Genomic DNA, 16023 nt, shown 5'->3' on the forward strand with positions numbered 1-16023 from the left:
CTCCTTACTTCGCAACCACTTTTCGCTAGTTTGCTCGAAGGTCTGGCGCATCGCGATGGATTCATCGCGAGATGACGGTAAAAGCTCGCTGTCTTCTTGAAGAAAATACTTTTCCGATTCTTTGTTTAGTAATACGATTTTCTTACTTGGATCATCATTATAAAATAAATATGCGTAATAAGAAATTGTAAAATTGTTTCAATGCTCAACGTAAGACAAATGGCATTAATTTATGTTCAACTTGTGAATATCATTCATTTATAATGAAATTTATAATGACGGAAGTCGGAAAAGAGAGAAAAAGAGAGAAATACGAAAGCGTTTTAGAGGCATATAAACGCTAGTAACTTTTGAATTCTCGCCATCTCGGTACGCATCGAGGGGGCGATACGGAGACGGTCGTTTGGAACGCAGAGAGGTCGAAACATTAATTTCAAATCGTGGATAAATGTTTACCCACCCGGGTGTACTCGGGTTACGTCGGGGGTTACAGGAAGGGTGGCAACGCCAAGACAAGCCAAGGACCTTAACGTCGAGGCTGCTATGGAAGAACGGTGTTGCTCACGGCGACGGCTATTGGGATTCGGGGAATCGTGTATCGTTGGAGAAGGTATCGGCGGAGGAACGGCGGAGGAGCGTTGTCGTGCTGGAGCGAGAGAAGAGTGGGTGGGGGTAAAGAATTATACTACGTGCCCGGCATGCCAACTCCTCCCGAGGTGGTTTATATGGAACAATCGTACAAGCGAGCGTTAGGGTGGCTTTCGGGAAAGCTGTTAATGGCCGGTATCTTTGGGATATACTGCGACTCTCGAGCCTCTCCAAACAATGACCGAAATGTAGCCATGTTTGCGAGCTGTCCTATCGGCTCACAAAGTCGCATTATCTTAATTAATTTGAGTGTTCTCTTCGATAGCGGTGGAGCTCGCTTTATTGATACGGCAACACGCATGCTATTCAATGGGATATTAATAAGCGGCGCGCTACGTGAGGACTCTAGATTTCTCTTTAACAAATTTAGCTGTTACATCACGCTTATAACGACGTGCGCTAACTGCGCGGAGAATCATCATCACCTGCTGAAATTACGGAGCAATAAGACCAAGATACACCGCGAGCGTCATTGCCGGCATGCGCGCTCACTGTCAACAGCGAAATATTTCGAGCAAGTAGGTCGTAAGAATTCTTAATTAAGCGTCCGAAAATACGTTTCGTGCGTGTATTTCGGGATAAAGCGGCGCGTGAACGGCGACCAAAGATCGAGTCGAGTTCATTGCACGCACGGCGGCGGTAAATATTTTCGAGAAACGTGTCATCGATAAACGAAATCGATGCGTATTTCAATATATCGAAATGCAGCCTCTCGATCCACAAATAGTAATCTCGCAGAATTTTAATTTCATCCGAATAACGCGATCTTATTAAATAAACGGATCTTTTTGAAAAAAATTCGTAATTAGAATTTCGCGTTTGATACGATGAATCCTTGCGAGTAAAAGGACGGCTAAAATTCTATCGCACGATGGCGAAAATAAATTCAGCGCGATGCAGATAATTTTCATACGGTAGCCAACTTTCGGAGACGTAATCCATTTGAAAGTTTCACGTAATTACATTTATAGAATTGCGTTGGTGGACGGTATAATATTATCGAGTCGACATCTCGATCATCCACTCGAGATCCGTCCGGTATCGCGCGTGTTTAAGAAATGTCGTAAATGAAATTTCGCTAACGGAATATTTGACTTGTCGCCAAGAAAAGCTTTATACGATATATCTAAAGTTGTGCATACGTCTCCGCCATATTACACGGCACGCATTGATAATAATACTTTCAAGTTCAATGCATAATTATGCAGCCAAGAAATATTTTTACCCCAAGATTGGTATTAGTCACGTCATATTTGTAAAAATATATTCATTGCGACATGCTCACGATAATAGAATTCGCGATTAAAATAAACGCAATATGAAAATATTAAGTAAATAGAACTATTTCTGCAAGTGAAACTACAACACAAGTCACGTAACGTTCGCGGCGCGCAACGTTGTAAAAATAACTCGGAGAGACGAAATCGAAGGTGGTTCGTTCCGTCTCCGCGCAAGTTTCCTTAACTTTTGTAAGAACGCAATCTCCAGTTTGCGCAAATTCTCAAAAAGTTCCGATCATACCTTTTTGCATAATGCCAGCAGAACTTTCCGCGGCTCTCGGAAACTTCATATGTGTCTTCCCCATTAAATAAAGTACAAATTTTCGTGCGACGGGCATTTCCGCCGCCCGTCCTCTCCTAACCCTACGTCACGATTTTACGTTCAGACAAACTGCAGCTGGTATAGTTCGTGTAGTTCGTGATAACCCCATATATATTTCTTCAAGCACGAGAGCATAATAAAAGCGCGTATAATCAAACTATGCGAGTGCGGTATAAAATATGTAGAGGCTGTGAAACGTGGGATGAATCGCCGAGGACATAAATCCTGGCTGGATCGATAAATTATGCAAAAATATACGCAACATTCAACATAGGATACGCTTAGAGAATTAATTATGTTAAAAAGACGGACATTATACGTTGCATGATTTCCCACGTGGCTCGTTACATACTGTTTGATACTGCGGCGTGGTCGTATTGCGATTTCGTGATCGCGTCCGCTGATGGAGATTCGAACTTCGAAACTTCCTTGAGCAATATCGATTTATATCGCCGGTGAGGCCTCGCGATAAATAAGCTGCGGAGTTACACGAATATGTTCGAAGAACATGCATATTCGATAAAAAAACGATCAGGATGATCGATATGTACATATTGATTTTTTTCAAGAAAAATCGCGCTCGAGACAAAGCCGCAGTACGAAACTGCGTTGAACCACGTTAGATGCTAAACAAAAGACATTAAAAAGCTATACCGCGCACCAACACAATACATAATTTAATGATCATAGAGATTTTGCGATAAACACAAAACGTAAAAAAAGATTATTTGCAAAAACTCGAAGCGAAAGCTTCGTCGGTGTACAAAACCTGCGATCTCTTGGGACGATCGCTAAGTTATCGAGCCGTACGTTTAACGAGATAGCAGTACTACTACCATTAGGAAAATGAAAAGTGCACCGGCTAAGCCTAACTTATGACTTTAATTATCGCGTAGTCATTATGTGCTATTGTCCGCTGTTGACTTCGGCCCCTTTTCATAAAAAGCTACAAGCGACTCAACTCCGTATTGATTAAAAAATTCACGATATTGCAAGTTTTTACTGCGTTTTATTTTTTTTGAATAAGGTAAGTGCGAGTAAACTGAATCGATTTTTAAGGATATTATAGAACAATCTGCTTCGTCAGCCGATCCCAGCAGTTCTCCCGCATTCACCTGACATACAATAGCGTAACGTGCATAAGGAAAAGCGGAGTTGGATAGAAAATCGCACAAGGATGAAAAGGACAACCGCTTTTCCTCGAACACGCGAGACCATGCATAACTGGGCGACCACCACTGCTGCAATGCGGAGATGTCGGCATTTTAATTGAAAATGTTATCCGCGATACGAGAATCCGAGTCTCGGTAGCTAACATTTTGCGCTTCGCTTACTCATTTCTACTTTATTAACGCGTTGATGTTATAGGAGTGAATTGCTGATCGTCCTCGGCTTTTAATTGTTTAACTTATAGTTGCTGGAATCCAATACATTTCTACACAAGTCCAAATTTAAATATACATTCTTTCATTAATTAACTTTGAAGGCTGAAATGCTTATTAGGCGCGAGTTTCTCTTCTCGCAAATTTTAAATTTCCGATATAAAATGTCTCTGCAATAATCGTATCGCTCAGAGCGATCCAGCGCGAAAGCCGCCTCGTGCAAGTATCGTTAGGCTCCAATATTTATTAAAACAAGGAAGAACAAGGGGGGGGGGTTAACCGGGGTTAGAGCGAGAAGGGAGAGCACGCGGAGGCAGACACGGGGCGGAGAAGAGGAGATACGATACGGCGAGTCGTTTTAAAATACATCTGGGAGACGGCGCTGCTTTTCAGAGAACGAGGAGCTTTGCGCGCGATGGAATGGCTCTCGCAGTATATGACTGCAAGATGAACGACGAGACGAGATAGACGGGCGCGTCGGGTAGGCAAGGCAGGAGAGAACGAACGGCAGGAGAGACCGGACGTAAAGGGAGACGCATTGTTTACAGTAATGAAGGCGTAAATAAGTGATGAGCCGAGCGACACATCGATCTCGCTCGACGGGCCCTGCCTCCGGCCCGCTGCGGCACTGCCCTCGACGAATTCGCGTCGTCCCCGCGTCCCCCCGTCCGCCCCGAGAGTCTACAGAGACGCGGGTGTGTTTTACCGCGCTCCGCTCTCTCGGTTTGACAACCTTCTTTCTGATATCGTTCGGCGAATGACACGCCGGCGGCGACGTATGCTTTCTTTTTTTTTTTGCGGAATCGCAATTAGAATTAGAAGTTTATCGCTGCGGCGAGATCAAGTAATTTGAGGCCGGACGGTAAAAATATTTACCGCCGCGAAGCTCGACGATAATGAAAATTGCTGCTGCACACCTCTGTTCCTTTTAACTGACGTGTATAAGTTCGAATATTGCCGAAAACGTCTGTCCTTTGCTCTATATATTATCCGTATGAGAACGTAATCGATATCGGTAATTTACGCGACTTGTCCCCTCGAGTGCAAGTAGCGCAGTCAATAGTATGGTCAGACGCGCGGGGAATGTATGTATATGCAGAAATATATAACATATCGTGACACGCTGATTATACGGAAGGATTCTAGATGTTATCTACAACTCTAGATGTCTATCCGTCTAATTGTATAAGCGCTCAGCTCTTGTAGCATACAATTATGCTTGTAACGAAGTAATAGTCGTTATCGCGAAATAAAAATACATAAGCTAAAGCGAATAAAAAAATATATATAAATATATGTAGAAAAAAATATTCTTATATTTATAGCGCATATTTTTATCGTATAAATAATCAATAAAAGCAATTACTTTAGCAACTATACTGACGTAATATTATTGCTGCAACGCGGAGAGTTTTCGAAACTGCAGCTCTGAAAATATCAGCTCGCCAGATTTTGCAACCAACATGGGTCAACGTTACCGTCGTCGTCGATCGATTTATCGCGTCCGCGTCTCACGAACATATTTACTCGATTAAAAGCATTCATTCGGCATGTACGTTTTTAATCTGCTTTCGACGTATCGGACCTGTCGTATGTTTGTGCCGCTTACAACGGGATCGGGCTGGGTGTAGTAGCTTCCGTCGTCGTCGCGAATAAACGAAGCGGCGATCCACGCCGTGTCCGCCGCGAATGAAATTAACATTGAATAAGTGTCGCGACGCGCGCTTTATGCTTCATTGAATCGGCTGTAAACATCCGCGTGTAGCGCGTAGTATATCTTATTACGCGGGCGCGTTTTGTATATATCATTTGCAAACACGTGTCAAGTTTGTTATCGGTTAAAAAAAGATAACAAAAGTACGTGGGATTTTATGCAACATTGTTGAAATGCACGCGATTACAATGAATACGCAATAGCGTAACAAGTGCATCGCGGCGGGTATAATTTTAACGCGTATCGATTTCCGCAAAAAACCGTTGAAAAATAAGTTAATATATTGTTGTAACGAAGCGAGAGCTCAATACAAACGCTGCCGTATCAAGGACGAAGCTCGCGAGCATCAAAGTGACTGTGAATTACGATCAATACTGTCTTAATGGGCGTAATAAAAAGTATTGTATCGCTGTCATTGGATCACACATATGCGCGTTTAAATTATCCTTTCCTTTTTTTTTCACCTCGCGTCCTTACGCGGATCTACGAAGAAAAATTTGTCCCACTTTATACGTAAACTACCTTGACTCAATTCCGACAAATAATCGCGGAAATAGACATGAATCATTATATTTTTCCTTAAATATGCTGCGACAAATAATCGATAGCGAGATGATAATAACAATATCGAGACCTTTCTAATTAAAACGGAGGATCTTTTTCTAATCTTTTCAGATTTTCTATTTTTAGCTTTTTTTTAAAAAAAATGTATATAATTTTTTGGTTTTCTCGGTTTTCTAATAAAATGACGACTCCTCGTATATCTTTCATTCAAAACATGGTAAAATATCAAATGTCATAACGTTAAAAGGTATCGGTGTCAAAACAACCAAATATATTGAAAGCAAAGTGTTGAAATCAGGATAAAATGTTGTCTACGATCGCAACACGCGAAGTATCGTGCGCGAAAACAGTCACCAAAGAAATCAGCATTGAATCGCACTTACGTCATGTTCCATACGGGAAGACAGTCTCCGGTATCATCGGGAGCATCTCGTCGCCGTTCGCCACGCCTAATTATCATATCTTCATGCGCCGCGTACGAGGAGCGCGCGTAGGTATTAGAACGCACGCAAGACGAAAGAACGCTACGCACTTACTAAATAGACGTCGACAGTTTTATTCAATTAAGTATGATTAGTGCTGCACTGGCGTTACGGTATATAGTATTTTTAGAAAATGAAAATTATTAAAAAATGCAGGTGAATAAAAATTAATTAGAAAAATTAAATTAATAGATAAATTAAACACAAATAAAAAAAAAAATAACGCAGTTTCTTTTCAACATAATTACATCGTTTAAAACAATAAGAGTATAATACGCTCCGCTCTTCGTTCCTCTTCACATTCTTTGCTTCTCGTTTATGCGAAGGTTGTCGCCAAGCACGGACGCGCTATTGCACAATTGTGTAAACGCGTACGAACGCGGATAACAATGTTTGAGTCTCTTCTTTACGTTCTTAATCAGCGAGCTGTCAGCTTGAATTTTTTTTCGGAGATTTTAATAATATAAAAATTTGGAATTCTATTATTGCCGGTGAAAGCTTTATAATTATTTCAATTTTCTATTCTCATATCGCCAATAAAAAAAATGAAATCTTTTGAAACGCTTTAAAAAGCGTTAATTTTTAGATCGCGCTTTAAATCAATAACTATCGAACATAGTGTTCAACAATGAGCAAGTCACTGACATTCGTTAATTGACAGTGCAACTATGACTATCTCAGAAAGAGCCGAGCAGACAGCGCGAGGTCAGTCGCAATACGTGTATACGCGTGCGGGAGTTCGCCCCGCGATGTTGATCGAGGAGGAATTAGTAGCTACTGCGTTAAAAATAGCACGGTGGCGGCGAATGATTCCGCGGCGGGTGGAGAGGGAGAGCACTGTGAGCAACGTCGAGCTAAATTCTTGATTTACAAGTGGAGCGGAAGTGGCTATCGCACAAAGCCATGGTGCGCGCTAATGCACTCGTAAACGATTTTTATCGTCGCTTACGCAAACAAGTAGTCGTAGCCTGTCGCGAGTGGAAAATAGAGCGGTCTCTATGGGGGCCTCGTCTCTATGCGGCTGCTATCGTCAATGGTTAAGCCGTACAGTATCTTTTCAGATGCTACTCCCACGTCCGACTTCAGAGATAAACAAAATCTATGCGGAATCAGAAATTAAAGTATCGAAGTGAAAGATATCGTGGTTAATAAAATCGTGAGAATGATTTGTAAGACGATCACGATCACATTGTGCATGAATCCGATTTTCGAGAAATTTAAATCGTCAAAAATTAGTCTCTTAATCAATTCAAGGGAATGTTTCTACTATGCGTTCTTATGTTTGCAGATTTATGCATCGAAGAGGGCTTGCGACACTGTTTGCAAAAAGGCGCCTGCTCGATCGAAAGAACGCGTTTACAAGCGTGCCATCTCATGTCGGTCGGAGCCCGAGTTATTTGCAGTCGTGCGATTGCAGCCAGATCGTGGCCTCTTTTTGCGCCAAACACAAGGGGAACCAGAAACATCGACCAACGAGGATGGCCAATGCTGCGAAGAGAAAATTTATCGCTTCGAGCCGCGATCGCGTCCTTCATTCTGTCTTTGTAATCCGCGCATCAACTCCAAGTCGACCGAGTCGATAGATCCTATTATATTACGATCGTAAAATGTGAATAACAAATCAAATGCGTCATGAATACATTTGGAAATTAAGTAACAAAGAACAGCGAAGAGAAACAGAGTTGAACAGAGATAAAACGGTCAATGCGATGGAATCGAGCGAAGTGTCTTGAAATCCAAATCGCACCTCCGTGCTTGCACGCGCTCGTATTTACCGGCAATGGCGACATTAATACATGGCGACCTATCTTTAGAGACGAGCTAATCTTGGTCTGCGAGGAAAGAAACGCGGCGAAGCGATCGAAGCGAATACCGCGCGCGCAAGCGAGAACCCGTCTGCGCGTACACGCTGCAATCCGCGGCGCATGAAGAGGGAAAAAAATAGGCGGCAAAAAGTGGGAGTCTCACTGGAAGATGAATCGCGATTTAAGAGCGCCATCGCCGCCAGCCTCATTGCTACACGCCGAGATCGGCTACTATTTTTGAGAGATGTTTATCTGGCCTGGATCAAATATATAGTTATGAGTTCCAGAAGGCGCTCGATAGTTCCCCGAAGAGGTCACTATTGGCCGCCGCTCCGCGGAACGTCGCACCAAAAATACGCGTGCTTGCGGTCGGGCTACTTGTCGACGCGTTCGTTCGACTGCTGCGATATCCTCGGCGGCGTGCCAGAGCCGAGCGATCGCCTGGGATAGTGATGGCGCCGATACTCTCGCCGCAAGAGGTTTTTTTCAACACTCGCTTTGAAAAAGCACTTTTCCAAGCTCGCTAAAGCTCTAGAATTATCGATTTTTATCTCGGAAAAAATTATATGAAGATAAATCTAATTAAACGCACAAAGTAATCAGCAACTGTAAACGTAGTTTTACGTGTAAAATCGACAGATTGCATCTAAATGTAAATTTTTAGAAGACTTTTCGCTTAAAAATTTTGAGTGGACAGCAATCGCTGCTTAAGATTATCTTCAAGAGAAGAAACACTCGACGCCTTTGAACGCCGTGTAAAACGGCTACGTCGTTTGTCTTGTGGAATTTGTTAGCAATGTATACTAAGGAATATCGCCGCGCGTCGAAACCATAACAAAAATACCCGCCGACGCCTTATCGTTTCGATAAAGATCCCGTCTTTTCTTCGCTTATGAAAGCTGATCGTTTAACTTTTCTTTACGTATGCATTTCAAATAAATTTATCTTGTAAAAATTTTAATTGGAATTAATCACAAATATATTTAATTCTAAATTAAGAACTAAAAAATACCGCACCCTATTTTATTCTTCCTAAGCGATAAGAAGTTCGCATTAATAGAAAGGAAAAATTTTCTCGGAACAGAAGCATTCGCATAACAACAATTAATGATTCCCATGAAATTATGCAGTGCATAGACAACAATATCATTTGCGTTCGGCAAGGGACATCTGCATCCGTTTGTACTCCAAACAGCCGCGTGCTAACGCCCTTAGTGTTTCCGCGAGTCATGGTTCGCCGTTGCTCGGATTAACATACACTGCCTATGTACGCAAGTCACGCCGGTATTCGATAGGGATTCACCCAGCTCACGATAATCCCGCTGTCGAGCTTTATCGGGCGACTTTGTGCTCGCAAGAACGAGGACTTCATCAGCAGTTGTAGACAGAGTTAAGCGAGCGTTAAGCCGCGTCCACGCGTGCGCTCGCAACGCCAAGTGCCGGAGTGAAGAATCGCGGAGGGAAACTCTCTCGTTCACTTATTCGTTCATTCGCTCGCGCGAGACAATCGCGCGCGAAGTCGTGCGCGGTATAGTTGCACTTGCGCGGTGTCACGGTCGAGTTAAAATTAGCAAGTCAACCGGATTCGCGCCGGACGACGAGAGGTGCGGAGGCGCCTCGGCGGCGAACCCGAGAGCGCAGGCAGAAACAATGACGGCGCACACGCTCGCACGCCGGTGTCCGCGTTCCGTGTGCACGAGTGCGCTCCTCTCCGCGGCCTTGTCCGCAGGCGAAATTTCCGCGCGGCACGCCGCGACGATGACGAACGCGTTGCGTTGCGATGACGATCGACGCGCGTCACTGAATTATATCGCGAGCATTTATACATCGATCGAACAAGCGGCACTTCTTTTGCATTCTCATTATCGAAGATTATTCGCTTGCATTGTAAAAGAGAACGCGATGTAAAATTCAGATTATGAGGATAAAATTGTGCAATCTTACGTCATTATGTAAATAATGAAAAAATGCATCGGCAAAATATTATGATGAGCGTGTAGAGCTACCGTTTGAAAGCAATTACTCGCGTAATGCAGTTGACGTTCCTATGTGCGATTATGTAAACACAGCATGCGACATTATGATGCTCCGATATTTTTCTATCCGCTGCTAATTGTTCGCGGAACGTCCGAGCGTACGCGGAAATTATTATGCGGACGGAGCACGATGCATACGGCGTTATTTGTATCTCGTTAATATGGGGATGCCCGTGGGAGTATCGACGAATTTCATTTCTAGCGCGAAATTGAACCGAATTCGCGAACAGAGATTAATGCGTTTTCGTCCGATAAAAATAATGATTCTCCAACAATATTCTTCGGTCATTTCCGATATTCCGGTATTCCAAAGGCGGGCTGCAAAGCGCCGTCGCTTTCGGAAACCGTGCAAAACTAATTTCCAACAAATTCACCGAGGAACTAAGTTCGCGAACATGCCGCGATATTGGTCACTTAAGCGAGAATGTCTAGTCAACCGGCGCGACTTATGCGAGAACAGACTGTACGGGGCCGACGCGATGTAGGTTGCAAACATGGATATCGATTTCAGCACGGTATGCACGAGCATTGTGGAATGCGCCTTGTACATTATGCCCGTTCGTATTGGTGTGCGAACGGCGGTCTACAGACGTCTGTATCGTGATACGCGAAATCTACGAGCGCGCCTGTAAAATCGCGAGGTAGTCGCTCAAGTATTGCGGAATATATGTCACACGCAAAGTGTATTAACCACAATTCATATCAATGAGATGCAAATTAATGCAGGCATAATTTACGATCACGTTTGTCGGATTGAAGTTTCCAAAAATTTTATAATAATGAAATCATTTTCTATATGTTTTCCAGTTACTTCGCTGAGCTGAGTCTATAAGACAGCACACGTATGCTTGTGAAACGGACTTTAGATACGCGCGAGCAGACCAGCACGCGGACGGACGGTATACCTGGCCCGTTCGCGCATGACCCACCCGTGATAGTAAAACACGTATTTGCCGGTTAGGATTGTAGAACGCTTAGCGCGTGGCGCGATAGGAATTGCGCAGCGTGCGCGAGGATATACGGCGACGCGGCGGCGTCGCAATTTGCAACGACGCGGCGATTACGCGAAGTGTCGGTGCATCGCCGTGTCCTTCTTCGATAAGAGCGCGGCGTTAATTTACGCCACGCCATTCACGATTTATCGTTGCCGCTTGTGTCGCGCAACGAACGTCGATTCTCCCGAGCGTCGTGTTGGATTTCCTATGCACATATATATATATATATATTTGTCATTTATCAAATATGCAATCTAAACATATAAAATTAATCGAGGCCATAAAAACATATGCGAAATACTGACGTTGCACGTAAACGCGAAAAAAAAAACGTGCGAAATTGAAAGCGATAAAATACTCATCGAACGGAAGCGCGTCAGCCTGTCGCATAGTTAAAAGTCAATCATATGTTTCGTAAAATTAACAGCGCGAGGGTGATACTTGGCGAATCGCGTTTATGTGTCGAATAACATGAGGTATTCGGCTCGACGACAGACGAGTGCTGTTTCATTATCGAATCACGTTTCAAGTGGTACACGCGCGGTGTAGAAACAAATTGAGAACAACGTTGCACACACGCACACACACACACGAGTCGAGCGGCGCGCTGCACCGGCTGTTTCATGGCTCCCGTCGCCGCGTATGAGTGTGCAAATATAAACGCGTTCTAGTATATCCGCTAGCTGGGGAAATACGGCGGATACCCATACATGGCGATACACGGAATAGCGGTTTTTTTTTTATCGGCAAGCAACAGGGATCGGCGTCAAAGTGTTTCGCTGCTAGTCAACAAATGTACGGAACAAAAACAATCAACAGCTTCGCCCAATGATTACGGACATCTCGACAGAAGCGGACTGTAAGAGCTCACTTGCGACGCGCAACGAGACGCCGTCGACTGTCCGACAAAATGGGCAAGCGGGCAGGAAGGTGGACTCTGCATTATACAAGGTCAAGATGAAGGTCACGCGAAAAGGAAACGACGTCCTTCTTGCGTTCATTATGGTATGTAGATTTACAATTGCCGGCATCGATAACCCTTTTCAGCTGTCGCGCATATCTCATCGATCTCTTCCATGGCGAACAAACGACACCAGCAGGAAACGTGTCCACCCCAAGAAGGAGGGAGAAGCGTACACCCGATGCAACGATTATCATTTCAATGCGTGGCGCGACCACTCCTTCGGTCGCTCCAATACGCGCCTCAGAATCGGCGATTTGAATATTTCGTCAATTAAGCCACGGACGCTGCTTTACATAGGTGAAGTCGAGGTTACTAGCCATACGCAGTTGTCCTGTTTTTACTTCCAACGATCAACGTCGATCTTATTTATCTCATTTATCGCGGCAGTATCTAAACAGAATACCGATCGCGCGGTTCGGGGTCAGCACACCCGCGGTATGACTGATCGAATCAAAATCGATACGCCTATTGTGGCGCAATATCATATCACAGCAATCGTTTCGAATTTTTTATACGTAAGATAAAAAAAGAAAAATGAATTGTTACTTAAATAAGCCATTAATCAACGTAGTGAAACATGTTAATCAACTTTCAACTCATCATAAACTTATACTGTTTAAGAGAATGAGAAGGGTACTCGTGCAGAGACGATAAGAAGGATGCTGCAACCCTCGCCAGTTACGCCGCTGGAAGCGTTTTCATCTGCGTGAAATTCCCGACATAGCTCGCGATACGAAGAAAATTCCACGCAATCCATTCCACGCGTTATATCCACTCTTCTTGCGCGAAAGATACTTCGCGACCGTCCATTTTCCCCGCCGCGATCGAGCGGGCAGAAATCCTGACGGATGCCGTCAAAATGCGTCAATGATTGCACGCCGATAACGAGCTTCGGTAATAAATTCTTATTGAACATTTGCACGCACTTGCTGCAAAACGCTACCACTCCCGATTCCTGTAATTAGCGATGAATTAATATTCGCTGCGAGCGTACGGGGGCGGGCGAATGTTTCGAAAACTCGCTCAACGCCCATAAACATATACGCCCTTTTACGAAGCGGGGATGGAGGGAAGCTTCGCAAATCGTATCGATCGCGTTGTATTTACCGAATGAGTTTTACGAATTACAGCGCGGCACGTTTGATTTGCACGGCATTTCGATACGTCGATCTTCCCCGCCCACGATGATACTCGTGTCGCTCTCTTTCCCGTGTCCAATTAAATTTATACATTCCATACCAAGTATAATGTGTGTGAAATAAAAAATTATTTTATCAGTCGATAAATGAGTAATATTAAAAATTTATGGTGGCAACGATCGAACGGCATTTGATAAACTAAATTTTTTTAAACTCTTAATTTCACCGATTTTCTTCCGAAATTCGAGGAAAGATCCGTCGGCGCGATTTCAACGACTTCGAAATACACCACCAAATATCAGCCGAGCAAAAATTTCGGTGCTTCGATAAGCGAACGACGTGTCCCGTTTCGATGAACTTCCGTTCCGATAACGGCACCGATTCAGAGAGTCCGGCGACGAGAGGTTAGGAAAAAAGAAATGTGGGAAACCTGCCATGTAACGGTATGTAAATCGATCGCATGACATCGCGTGGGTCCTGAAGCGAAATTCGGTTTCCGGTGTACGCCGTGTAAATGACGTGTTGACGCGATGTAAAAAAGGTCTCGTAGGAAAAAAGGCATAGAAAGCTCGAGGAAAATACGAAAAAGTTATCGATTTGATTTCGCTTGCATCGCGTTTCAGTCGCGACTCTCGATATTCAGACATCAAAGATTACAACACTGATATATTCGGTTATCTTTTTATTTTTACGTGCTCTCGGATATCCCGACGAAGCGTATCGCGCGATCCGCTGCTGCAAGGTTCAATGATTCGGAGCGCTGAAGAGAATGATTAATTATAACTGCACGGTATCGCGCGCGCTGATCCCATTATCGTATCGTATACCAAAAATCTCTGCCGTCACGAGAATTTCCCGATATCAGCGATAGCAATGATATCATTGTTGTATCGACGATATTTACGCGAACAAGATTGCGCGTATCGATTTGAATAAAATCGCCTCAACTGCACGGTGGCTGGGCGAGAAATGAAAATCGGCGACACAAAATTGAGTACGGCGAAGCAGTGATACTCGCGAGCAAGTATAAGTCGGTCCGGAATAGTGGGTTTTGGCTAAAGAGTAGAAGGGGGTGGAGGCGTCATTCGCCTCGGCGCATTGAGATGCAAATACGCGCCACCTAACGTGATTTACGAGGGAGAAACGTGCTCGTACGAGCGAGCGACTAGGAGCACCCGAGTCCAAATCCGTTCGGCGTACGAGCAGATAAGATCTGTCCGAACAGCCGCCACAATGGACCGAGGAGGCTTTTATGGCGGCAGGTACTCGCGCGCGGCGCCGGGAAACCACCGATTTTCTCTCGGTCAGCAAGTTCCCACGGATTGGCGTAAAAGAGACGCAGCTGACCATGCGAATTTCTGCGACCCGTCCGCCAATTGTGACTTGCTCCGAAATCTTTTGTGGATTTTGCGTGATTCACGCGAAGATTCGTTTAATTGGCAGTGAAAGTAGCTTCGGTTTTAGATTTTACTACATTATACGGTCATTGCAAATTTTACTGATAATTTTTATCGATAAATAAAGCAAAATCGAGCTCAATTGTCGCGCCAGCAATCTAACAATTAGCTTTTATTGTTCAGAAGCATGTTTGCATGTGTTCGTAACGATTATTCAAAGAACCTCCCTCGTCGATAGCGTTGCAAATTAAATCGGACTCTTAATTTGGAGCAGCGATCCCTTTTTTGTCATCCGTCCATTCCTTTGTACGCATGGACGACGGATTATCCTGTCGACGCGTTCGTCGCGAAGCGGCGTCGCGTGCGTATTGTCACGAGCGCAGCCCCGCGACTACCACTCCGGAGCGTATTGACGCGGATTGCAGGCGCAGGTTAAATCGAGCAGACGGCGGTGGCGTCGCGACGCCGGCTGTGCGCGGCCGCACAACCCCTCGGCTGCCTTCCCCACCGTCGTCCGGAAGCGTCGGCGCGGAGAGAGGGGAGATGGGAGAGTGCGGAGGGTGGGCTCTGGCGAGAGGGAAAATTTATAAAGAGGGACCACTGCCGCCGCCGTCGGCGGGAGGAATGAGACTACTTGTTGCGCGTTGCGGCGCCCCTGTGACGCCGGCGTTCCCTCCCAACCCCCCTCGTATCTCCGCGTTTCATCGACGACCAACAACGCCGCTACCGCCGCCGCCGCCGCCACCGCCGCCGCCGCTACCCCTTCGACGCCGCCGTCGCCAACGACGCCCCGCGATGCCGCCGACAAAAATAGACGCGTCGTCGCGGCGCAACAGATATCACTTGGCTCGGCCTCGAGTAGCTCTCGGTTACTTCGTTCGCGCGCCGCCCGTCTTGATTGCCGCGATAACGGCGATTGGCATCCCGGCCGGGAGAAGCCGCTATGTCGAAACTCGGAAGCCCGATGCGGATTCCAGAGATATTTCGTTGAGAGTTTTGCGCTAATTCGCGGTAACTTTGTCTTGCTCAATTCGAGAGAACACTAAGCGCGACGTATTGTATTCACATTTCGATGATTGGGAATCGAAAAGGCGGATACGCAAATAATAATAAATTATGTATTCATGTAGTTTACGTAATGAAAAATTATACTTTTTTTCGTTAATTGGACAATGCATTCCGCGATATAATTCCGCGACAATTTCTTTCCCTTCGACATTGCGAAGTAAATTTGTTTCATGCGAGTCTCGTTCATTCGAGAAGATATCGATTTTGCGCGAAAGATCGTTCCACTT

General features: G+C 44.8%; 1 protein-coding gene and 1 long non-coding RNA gene across 2 annotated transcripts in view; both read right to left on the reverse strand.

Annotated features, from left to right (window-relative positions):
• The window catches only part of mam (mastermind), a 146293-nt gene that overhangs the window by 30456 nt on the left and 99814 nt on the right, over nt 1–16023 (reverse strand). The window lies entirely within an intron of this gene.
• LOC137001035 (uncharacterized) lies at nt 6056–16018 on the reverse strand. Its single transcript, XR_010891194.1, has 2 exons — nt 6641–16018; nt 6056–6445 (listed from the first exon to the last, which is right to left on the reverse strand). It is a non-coding gene; the product is annotated as an uncharacterized lncRNA (long non-coding RNA).

This window comes from Linepithema humile, chromosome 7, assembly GCF_040581485.1.
Source record: "Linepithema humile isolate Giens D197 chromosome 7, Lhum_UNIL_v1.0, whole genome shotgun sequence".
Lineage (NCBI taxonomy): Eukaryota > Metazoa > Arthropoda > Insecta > Hymenoptera > Formicidae > Linepithema > Linepithema humile.